Here is a 12,121-nt window from a genome sequence, read left to right as displayed (position 1 = left end):
ATTGATTTTTTGAAGTGTGGAAGGTTGCGGTATAGAGTATAAAATCATTCTTAATTTTAAAGTCACTAAGTTTGTCAGTATCTGTGAGATAAGTAGAATAAATAAATTCTAAATGGAGATTATAATATATTGATATTACTGGGGTTAAGCTACATATTTTTTGTTCCATGTGATATTTAACTTCCTTTCAGAGATGAAGGTCTTAAAAATCAGGTTTTGTTTAGATTACCATTTTGTAGTATATCTTCAGTTAAAATAATGTAGGAAGTTGTATCAAAAATGTGGTTTCTATCATAACAATTGTTTGGTGAGGAGAAAAGATAGCTTGCTTTTAAAAATATGTTATACCTGTGGTATTTTAGGGAACAATTATGAATAATAATAAAAACTTAATACACATTTAACTCTTCTGATAGAATTAGTGGAACATTATATTTCTAGATCTACTGGTCGTTTTATTTTCACTCTCTCTGTAAAGGATTTATAGTTCATGAATAAGAATTAACTACCGGCTTAAACTTGACTTGAGGGTTTGTAGGACATATACGAATTTTTATATATTATGTTTTTCCTAACACTGTTTTAGGTAAATCATTGTGGCCATCTATTTGGATATTAAATACTACTTGCATTTTTGAAATTACATAAAGAACTCTGTCATTTATTTTTCTAATTTGAAGAAGCCAATTTTTCTAATAACATATCTGCATTAAAAAAAGAAAAGGAAAGGAAATACCATGCTTCTGTGAGAATGAAGTCAGGCAAGTCATTAAACAGAAGAAATCTTAACTGAAGATCTTTCTAAGAAATAATTTTCTCTCTGAAATTCATACTTCATTCATTCCTCTTCTTTCCTTCCTCCTTAAGTCCACTGGCAGAAGTCTAAAATGAAGCTAATTGTTTTAAGTTTTGATCTTTAAAGATACAATTAACTAGAGATATACAAATAGATACAAAATACTTTAAAAAGCCAAAGATAGGAAAGAAGATATTCAATTCAAACATCACATCCTTTATCCCATATCTTTTATTGTTGAATGAAAACTGGACACTTGGCTGCTTTCTCCAGTTTCTAGGATTGATGAGATATTAAGCAAGAGTCCATACTAAAAAAAAAACTTTATTTTCATTTGTGTGATACCTACTGTAGTGATATGACATTTACTATAATTTAGTCTTGCTGGATCGCTTATAAGATTTGAAATCTAAGGGCTTTGTACAATCTCCTTCCAAGTGTTTTAATTGACATTCTGCTATAATGAACCCCACAGACCATTACCTGGCTAATTGCTTGAGTTACAGTGCTTATACAATGCCATTCTTTGTCCTTGGTCTTTTGGGGTATTAAATAGCATGGCTGTCCTGAAAGAGGAAGTGACTGCTGGTGTGCCTGTAAAGCATTAACTTCTTGGTAGCTTTTTCAGAGACAAACTCTCTTCTGTTCTTCTCTGGGCTAATACCAAACCTGATGATTATCAGAAATCCCTGTTATTCTGGGATTCTCAGCTCTCTCTAGGAGAGTCCTTGACCTCTAAAGGGTCTTCCAGAGCTACTACCACAGGCAGAGCTTTCCATGACCTGCCTCTCAAGTCCTGGATCAGGTGACAAAATAAGGATGAAACAGTATTTAGTTCTCGAGTGGTATGACTAGACAGGATTTGTTAGGAAAAGAGTTTTAACGCTTTAGAACTAGGGCTTCCCAGGTGACTCAGTGGTAAAGAATCTGCCCACAAATGCAGCAGATGTGGGTTCAGTCCATGGGTCAGGAAGATACCCTAGAGAAGGAAATAGCAACCCACTCCAGTATTCTTGCCTGGAGAATCCCATGAACAGAGGAGACTGGCGGGCTACTGTCTCAAAAGAGTCAGACACAACTTGGCAATGAAACAACAACAACTTTAGAATTAGAAAAGTGTTGATCACCAGCTCATCTAGTCCAAACTCATTGTCTTTTATTTATTTATTTAAGTTTTAAAAGCAGCTTTATTTAGATATAAATCACAAATCATAACACTCATCTTTTAATGAACACAATTCAGTGGTTTTTAATGTATTCAAAGTTGTGCATTCATTACCACTATAAACTTTTTAAAAAATTTACTTACTTTTTAATTGAAGGATAATTGCTTTACAGAATTTTGTTGGTTTCTGCCAAACATCAACATGAATCAGCCACAGGTATACATATGTCCCCTCCCTCTAGAACCTCTCTCCCATCTCCCTCCCCATCCCACCCCTCTAGGTTTTTACAGAGCCCCTGTTTGAATTCTCCAAGTCATACAGCAAATTCCCATTGGCTATCTGTTTTACATATGGTAATGTAAGTTTCCATGTTACTCTCTCATCTTCTCCTCCCTTCCCCTCCTGCCTTGTGTCCATAAGTCTGTTGTCTATGTCTGTGTGGTAAACTGACTTGCCCCCCGTCTCTCACAGTTGTTAGTGACCTAGGTTCTTGGCTCCATTTTGTGGAATTACCAGGATCCAGATCCATGATAAAGTCTTAGAAACTAATGCCAAACTGTGGAGTTAGAGCAAAGCAGGAAAGTGCTAGTATGAACATGTCAGTATGATCTGGAAGGATGCAATGTGGCTAATATTCTTGTTTCCTGCCTTTATTTGGCCAATGGTGTGGGTCAGTGACAATGACCTTATGAGTGATGAGGAGTAATTAAGGGTTTTTCAAGAATTTTTGAAACTGTTCCAGAAGCAGAATAAGAACCATTACCTACAGGCCTAGATTGACTTCTCCTGATAACTTCCGATTACAATGTTTCTATGAGGCCTGTGCTGCTGCTGCTGCTGCTAAGTCGCTTCAGTCTTGTCCGACTCTGTGCGACCTCATAGACAACAGCCCACTGGGCTCCCCCCTCCCTGGGATTCTCCAGGCAAGAACACTGGAGAGGGTTGCCATTTCCTTCTCCAAAGCATCAAAGTGAAAAGTGCAAGTGAAGTCGCTCAGTCGTGTCCGACTCTTCGCGACCCCATGGACTGCAGCCTACCAGGCTCCTCCGTCCATGGGATTTTCCAGGCAAGAGCACTAGTGGGGTGCCATCGCCGTCTCTAGCCTTGATCTAAGAGGCTAGGCAGCTTTGATACTAGTTCAGATTCTAGTTGGCATCATAGAGACTGATATCTTTGGTTATAGATATAATGTCTGTTGGCAAGCACAAACTTCTGGCTTTCCTAATGTTGTTTGTAAAACAATCAGAGCACTGGAATAGGTTTGGAACTCTGGATCTGAAAAATAAAAAAGGAGATCTGAAGCACTGCAATTTCTTCAGAAACTGGAGACAAATGGATGTTTTGCAACTGGAAATCTTTTTTTTAAATAATAAAGCATTTATTTCACGCCATATCATTCATGCCAAATATATTTACTTTCATATTTGAGTTCCTTACATATGAGCATGTGAGTACGCTGATAAAAAGATCTTTTAACAGCCAAGCAATCAGTAGAAGGTAATCTGCTACTGATGAAAAATTTAATCTATCCTGTTATCTGAAAAACAGCTTCTGCTTCGAAGAAAAATTCCTTTTCTCTCTTTCTTTTTAAATTGAAGTATAGTTGATTTACAATGTTTCAGATGTACAGCAAAGTGATTGACTTACATATACATATACTTTTTAAGATACTTTGCCATTACAGGTTGTTACAAACTCCTTTTAAATCCTTCAGTCTGCTAGATTCTGTATCCTGAAGCTTCCTTAGAACCTCCCTCTAAGGGAACCTCTGGCTAATTTTCAAGCATACCTGATGCAGCAGGAGTGAGCTGACTCCCACACCTTTCCACAATTCCCCACTGAAGAACACCCCACAACAGACATTCTGCTTGGTCTCCAGAAAGGGGAAGTGGTTTGCTTAGGTTTGGTTATACTGATTTAAATGGGTGTCTAAATAACCCACATCAAGGATGTGGAAAAATTTAAGTGAAATCTCTACTTCGTGAAGAAAGTTCCTAATATGGAACCCCTTTTGGTTCCACCACACATTTTTGTTAACATTCCAGAACTATGGGCACGGGGAAATTTTAAGTTCAGTTTTTCAGTAGCAACTTTGATAGAATTATTAACTGCCAGCAGGACCAACTCATAAACAAGTAAGTGAAAAAATCAATGATGTTTGGACCCCATTTTTTTTTCTTTTTTAAAAAGAATCAATGGACTTTTGAAAAATCAATGGACTTTATCTTTTCTAGTAGTTACAGTTTTACAGAAAATTGAGCAGCAAAAGTACAGGGTCCCATGTACTCATCTCCCCACCCCCATACACTGTTGTTATTCAGTCACTTAGTTGTGTCTGACTATTTGCAATCCCATGAACTGCAGCATGCCAGGCTTCCTTGTCCTTCACCATCTTGCTTGCTGTTGGAGCTTGCTCAGACTGTTGTCCATTGAGTCAGAGATGCCATCCAACGATCTCATCCTCTGTCATCCCCTTCTCCTCCTGCCTTCAATCTTTCCCAGCGGGTCTTTCCAATGAGTCAGCTTTTCACATCAGGTGGCCAAAGTACTGGAGGTTCAGCTTTGGTATCAGTCCTTCCAATGAATATTCAGGATTGATTTCCTTTAGGATTGACTGGTTTGATCTTGCAGTCCAAGGCACTCTCAAGAGTCCTCTCCAACACCATAGTTCAAAAGCATCAATTCTTTGGTGCTCAGTCTCTTTATGGTCCAACTCTCACATTCATACATGACTACTGGAAAAACCATAGGTTTGACTAGATGGACCTTTGTCAGCAAAGTAATGTCCACTTTTTAATGTGCTGTCTAGGTTTGTCACACACTGTAACCCACTGCCTTTTACAATTAGTGGAAGGTATCTGCCTGCAAAGCTGGCTCATTTTCACCCATCCAGTCACACTGTCCCTTTTCTTACCTCCTTTCTCTTTCTCCATAAAATAGAGAAACCACTATAGTAGACACACTCATGACCAATTGAATTTGTTTAGTTTGAACAATTTTTATTGAAAGGCATCGGTATACAACAAATATAATTACCAGGACAATTTTCAATGTTATAGCACTAGACCCAATATTATGAGTAATATTTTGGAACCATCTTCTAGGGTTTAGTCTAGATAATTGATCAGCTAGCTGTTTAGTTAAAGTTTTCAAATTATTGGAAGAGGGCAGACTTTTAGAGAAGGTTTTAAAGATTTTTTTTTGGTAACAACTGTATATTTAGGGAAGCATTATCACGTATGTCTTATAAATGAAATTTGATTTGTTTCTAGTTGTAGGCACTATAGTAAAATCGAACAGGAGTAATACTAAATTGGATAGAATTTTAAACACATTTTAGTATTACTTGTTTTTGTAAATCTATTAATTGATTTCTGACCCATTTGATGGCTGTTTTTAGTTCCTGAATTTTATCTTGAATTTTCTCATCTATCTGAGTCTGAGTGGCCCACATAGTATGAGCATCTTTGGTCCAATTTTGAATAAAATTTTGTGTTTGAATTGAGGTTTGTAAAGCAATGTCTGTGACAGCGGCAGTAGTGCAGATGGCTATCAATCCTAAAATGCCAAGAATTAACCAACAAATTAATCGTTTAGATCCCTGGAGTGATTTAGTAAGTAGATAGGAGGCAAGTCCTGCCATGGGATCCTCCTCCCAGGGTCGTTGGAGATTTACTGGTAACCACAGATTACGTTGAGATTGAAGAATCAAAAGGGATTCATTTTTCAAAGAAACAGAGGAATTAAGACAAATATACAATTTGCAATCTATATAAGTCACAGAATGTAAAGTCTTATTAAATTGCAAGTTCCCTATAGCAATAACAAAAGGAAGAGGAACAGAAGCTTGTATGAAATATGAATGATTATAATGAAAGGAATAGTTACTATGACTACGGCTGGTCTCCATGAAACATCCAGTCCAAGTTCCAAGTTCATCGGTGTTTGTAGCAACTTTCTAGATATGCCATTGTTCATGCCCAATCTGTTTATCGAGGATGATTTGAGGGCAAGGGGGTGCCATTTCACTGTCAAGCTAGCCAAGAAGTCCTTTGTCATGGTAATGTTTCATCATAGTATTAGTAACCTTTTATGTTACTTGAGTAGCATAATCACATACAGTGTTGTTAATATCATCTGAGCAGTTAGATAACCACATACCATGGGGTTCCCAATCAACAATGGTGTTCAGTTCAGTTCAGTCACTCAGTCGTGTCTGACTCTTTGCGACCCCATGAATCACAGCACATCAGGCCTCCCTGTCCATCACTAACTCCCAGAGTTCACTCAAACTCACGTCCATCAAGTCGGTGATGCCATCCAGCCATCTCATCCTCTGTCATCCCCTTCTCCTCCTGCCCCCAATCCCTCCCAGCATCAGAGTCTTTTCCAATGAGTCAACTCTCCTCATGAGGTGGCCAAAGTACTGGAGTTTCAGCTTTAGCATCATTCCTTCCAAAGAACACCCAGGGCTTATCTCCTGTAGAATGGACTGACTGGATCTCCTTGCAGTCCAAGGGACTCTCAGGAGTCTTCTCCAACATCACAGTTCAAAACCATCAACTCTTTGGCGCTCAGCTTTCTTCACAGTCCAACTCTCACATCCATATATGACCACAGGAAAAACCATAGCCTTGACTAGATGGACCTTTGTTGGCAAAGTAATGTCTCTGCTTTTGAATATACTATCTATGTTGGTCATAACTTTTCTTCCAAGGAGTAAGCGTCTTTTAATTTCATGGCTGCAATCACCATCTGAATGATCTCCCTCAGTTCAGTTCAGTCGCTCAGTTGTGTCTGACTCTTTGCGAGCCTGTCTCTTAGCCTGTCTTGATACCAAATGGGCAGAGGAAGAGAAGTGTCCTTTAATACCTTGAAATGTTTTCCTGCTCTTGTCAAGATATCTCCTTGTGGCAAGTTTAAAAAATTTAAAACAAATAAAGCTGTATTAACAATAGTTATAGGATTAAAGAATATCTTGTGTTGGAATCTAGTAAAATCTGCTCTGATAGGGAAGATAGAATTGTTTTTGTGTATTCCTCCTTTAAAAATTTTTTAATTTGTAGTTTTAGTGTGTGATGTATTTGTCTAACTATGTCTTGTGTTTGTGGAATACAAGGAATGTCTGTAATATGTTTGATAGAAAAAAGATTGTAAAAATTGTTTGCATTTTTTAGAAATAAAAGCAGGGCCATTGTCTGCTTTAATGGAACTAGGTGTTTTCATTATTGTGAAGTAAGCTAACAGGTGGGTTATAACATGTTGTGTAGCTTTACCTTGAAGAAGTGTGGCCCATATAAAAGAAGAATTTGTATGAATACAGACATGTGAAAAAGAAGATGGAGAAAGTTTAGGGCAATAAGTCACATCTATTTGCCATAATTTATTGGGTTGTAATCTTTGAGGATTGATATCTTGTATAACTGGTCAAAGACATAGGGGTCTACAAGCAGAGTAATTATTAATGATTTTTTTTAGCATGGCAGTATGGAATTTTAAAAATCTGGTGTAAGGAGCCAGCATTATTATGTAATAGAGCATGTTGTTTTTGGGGAGTAGCAAAAGAAATAAGTTTACCAGCTTGTTTATTACCATGAGTAACTTCTTTAACTTTTTAAAGGCCTGTTAAGAGATGCCATTTGTTAGTTGTTTTTTTTTTTTTAATTACACAATGGGAGAATTTAAGGGGAACAAGATTTTTCAATATGCTTTAATTTTAATTGTTTATCGATAAGTTCCTTAGCAGCCATTAATTTCTCTTTTGTAAGGGGCCACTGCTCTGTCTAAATAGGCTCGTCACTTTTTAAAGTTATTTTAGTAATTGTATTGTTTGCTGAAGGAGATCAGCCCTGGGATTTCTTTGGAAGGAATGATGCTAAAGCTGAAACTCCAGTACTTTGGCCACCTCATGAGAAAAGTTGACTCATTGGAAAAGACTCTGATGCTGGGAGGGATTGGGGGCAGGAGAAGGGGACGACAGAGGATGAGATGGCTGGATGGCATCACTGATTCGATGGACGTGAGTTTGAGTGAACTCCAGGAGTTGGTGATGGACAGGCAGGCCTGGTGCTGCAATTCATGGGCTCGCAGATAGTCGGACACAACTGAGTGACTGAACTGAACTGAGCTGAACTGATGTCTATAAGGATTGTTTTTGATCTGTACTGTTGAATCCATCTGTCCACATATCTTCAGAGGAGTTCATCGAAATGTAAGGTAAAAGAAATAATTGAGCAATTTTATCCCCCTTATTAAATTGTCATAATATCTGCTGCCACTGCTGCTGCTGCTAAGTCACTTCAGTCGTGTCCGACTCTGTGCGACCCCATAGACAGCAGCCCACCAGGCTCCCCTGTCCCTGGGATTCTCCAGGCAAGAACACTGGAGTGGGTTTCCATTTCCTTCTCCAATGCATGAAAGTGAAAAGTGAAAGTTAAGTGGCTCAATAGTGTTCGACTCTTAGCGACCCCATGCACTGCAGCCCACCAGGCTCCTCTATCCATGGGATCTTCCAGGCAAGAGTACTGGAGTGGGGTGCCATTGCCTTCTCCGCATAATATCTGAGATGACATCATAATTTGAATGTTTCTCTTATAATCTGAATCAGTTACTCCAGGGTGAACAGTAATTTCTTTAGAAGCAGACTAGATTGGCCTAGTAAAAGACGGAAGGGTTGTGACGGTAGGGGTCCAAAAAGTCCGTTAGGTATTTTAAAAGGGACTGTTTGAGGAAAACGGAGATAATCATTTAGGTCTGGTATATCGACAGCAGCACTGTCGGATGTTGAGGATTTGAGGGAAATGATGGAGTTTGTCCCTGGTTTTTGTTGATGGGGACCTGGGGAGTTCCCCATTTGGAGTTTCCTGAAATAGGCTTTTCTTCAACATCATATTTAGACTGGCATTTTCTGGCCCAATGTGTTCCCTTATGGCAACAAGGGCAAACTCTTGGAGGTTTTTTTTTTTAACAGTTTTATTTTTGTGTGTGTGTTTTTAAGGACAATCTTTTAAAATGTGTTTTATCTCCACATGTAAAACATCTTTCATTTTTCTTTTTAAAGGCAGCAGCCATTGTTTTAGCTAGCATTTGCATTTTTTGAGTTTTTGATCTTAAATTGTGACAAGCCTTTAAATAGTCAATAAGTCTCAGTCTCATGAATTGGAGCGATAGCTCTTTGACATTTTAAATTTGTATTCTCATAAGCAAGCAGTTTTTTTTTTAGTTGTCTTTTGGCTTTTTCTCAGATAACACTATGGGAAATCGCAAACTTCAATCTAGCTAAAAAATCAGCATAGGCTTCATTAGGTCCTTGAAATATTTTTGTGTAGCTGCCTTTATGTTTTCCCTGAGGAGTAATTTGATCCCAGGATTCAAGGGAAACTTTTTAAAATTGTTCATGTAATAAGGGAGTGCATTGTATTTGGGCTTCTACTGCATCAAACTGTCTTGTACTGGTTAACATTTCAAAAGTAATATGGTTTTGGGGAGCGCCAGCTCGAGCATTAGAATTGGCATGATCTCGGGCTACATCCTGAAACCACATTGTCCACTGAAGATATTTTTCTCACTTAAGAAGAGCCTTTATCAAAAGTCATCAATCATAAGGAACAAAATTTCCAATAGAAGATGTCATAGCATTTAAAAGATTTTTAGTAAAGGGCAAATGAGGGCTGTACAGTTACAGATTTTTTAATTTGTTGTATGAGAGAAAAAGCAAAGTCTTCTTATTGAGGTATAATTTGTTCTTGAGCGTTAGGATTTCTTAAAACAGGAAACGTGGAGAAGTCATCAGCCTCAGAGACTCGAGTTTATAAAGCCAACAATTCAGAAAGCCTTCATCGTGAAGGAGACTGTGTTTTTTCATAAATACGAGTGCCATTATCAGAGTCATTTCATCTTAGAGTTGAGAGGACTTTTGGTTTGGTGCCTGTTGTAAGAGGAGGAGGAGCACTTGGGGCAACTGGAGCAGTGTTGGTGGGAAAATTTTGAAATATTTTATGTTGTTCTAACTGGGCCTTTTGTAAAGTTTCATCATCTAATTTATATTCATGTAACAAGTGTTTTGCCTGTTGTTGAGTATCAGGGGGGCTAGGATTTCCTCGAAATGGCAAAATTACAGCTTTAATGAGGGCCCATGAAGGCCAGAAATCTATTGGAATATTTTTTCCCATCTTGTGGCTCATTTAACATTTTTTTTAACCCGGTTCTAAATCTCTAAATCAAAACTACCTTATCAGGGAACCAGAGATTATGTTCAATTACCGTTTGGAGATAAGCCTCTATCCGCTGATGCAAAACTGAGAGTCCTTGAACGTTAAATAAATGATGACACAAAGTAGAAAGTGGTGGGGCTTTCCAGCTGTTTATCCCATAACCTCGCCCTTACTGACCTCAGTAGGTCCACAGTCACTCCGTCCGCTTGTCAAGCGTGTACTCCAGGTCTCTGTTCTGGCACCACTTGTTATGGTCTTGACAGACCAGAACCTGGGGACAGGAGTCGATGAAAAGAAGGTGAAGTAAAGAAGGACGTGGGGGACCCAAGTCTCTAGTGGAACAAGTGTGCTTTAATCATGGCAGCGTGTCCTTATATATGGTTATACAAGGAAGATTGATGCAGAAAAATAAAGTTGAGCAAAAACACCAAAACCAAATGCATAACAACAGTAACTAAGGGAATAACAATCGTTATAGGGCCATAACTACAGTAACTAGGGGAATAACAATCGTCACAGGGCCAGAAGACAATCCATGTGTTGGAAATAGGAGCCTGCCTGGGAACAAGTCCTGAAGTCATTCTATTTCTTGACTGGGTCTCAGGCCACTCACAACACTTCCTCTTTTCTGTCCATTCCTCAACACAGGGGGAGCCTCTCAGAGGAATATCTCAAGCTTTATAAAAGCTGACGTTGTGGCTGAGATCTCACTTCACTCCTAAAATCCACTCAGGGAAGCTGGGAATTAATTACTTTGGTATTAGGGAGACAAAATTCAACAAGCACCATTTTTATGCAAGCATTTTTGTCTCGGTTGTGCTGCCCAGTACAAAATTATCTCTGATTTATTGTCATTGTCTAATTTAACCTAAAACCTTGACCAGTAGCTAAACCTCACCCTGTATTTCTAAAGGAAAATAATATTAGTCATATTCCTTAGGAGATTTCCCATGCATAGACTCATACTTTGCTTTCTTCTTATGCTCATTTTCTCGAACTTATATAGTAAAACCACAATCCTGAGAACCCCCTAGGGTCTAAATAGAAAGTTAAATTCTAACTGAACTGTTAATAAGTTACACGATACACTTTTCATATAGAAATTAAAGTAAGAATTATTTTCCAGAATGGGTTGGCCTTTGAATGGTGAATTAATGTCAACACATTGTTGCAGGCCACCCTCAGCTCTTTTTGTCAGGACTGCAGCAACTCCCATGTGCTTTCACTGATCATTGTTTTGACTCACATGCCATCATCCTCTGCACAGCAGCTAGGGTCTCTCCCCTCCTCTCACTTTCAGTCACTTACAGCTTATAGGATAAACCCCAAACCCTTATGATGGACAACATAAGTGAACAAACTAAATGCATCTTGGGTAATCACACAGCCTCTCTCTCACTCCATACAGTCAGGGCCTCCTGGCCTTCCTTCTCTCTCTTGTACAAGGCACACCGGTTTCCTGATGCTTGGAAGGCTCTTCTCCTTGCTCTTCTTGAGACTGGCTGCTCTGATTTGTCACTGCTCCTTCCTCAGACCTTCTTATCTTAAGTACCACTTCCTGAGGTAGGCTTTCTCTAGCCATCTGTCTGAAACAATTTTTCCTTGTCGTGCATACCCACTCAGTCATGTCTGATACTTTGTGACCCCGTTTATTGTAGCCTACCAGACCTCTCTGTCCATGGGATTCTCCAAGCAATAATACTGGAGTGGGTTGCCACCTCTTTATCAAATAACCCTATTTATTTCATCAACAGCACTTATTACAGTCTGAAATATTGTATTTTTATCATCAGATGTTTATTTCTCCCAGTGGAGTGCAAGTTTTATGGGAGCAGATATTTTGTTCTGTAACTCCTTCATTTAGTATGTCTATACAGAAAGGGTGTTTAATAAACATTTGCTGACTGAATTAAAGGATGAATGAATGTGAAACATGGATATGAGAA

The sequence above is a fragment of the Ovis aries genome, chromosome 1 (genome assembly GCF_016772045.2).
Source record: "Ovis aries strain OAR_USU_Benz2616 breed Rambouillet chromosome 1, ARS-UI_Ramb_v3.0, whole genome shotgun sequence".
In the NCBI taxonomy this organism is placed as follows: Eukaryota; Metazoa; Chordata; class Mammalia; order Artiodactyla; family Bovidae; genus Ovis; species Ovis aries.
Note: the sequence above shows the minus strand (reverse complement) of the source record.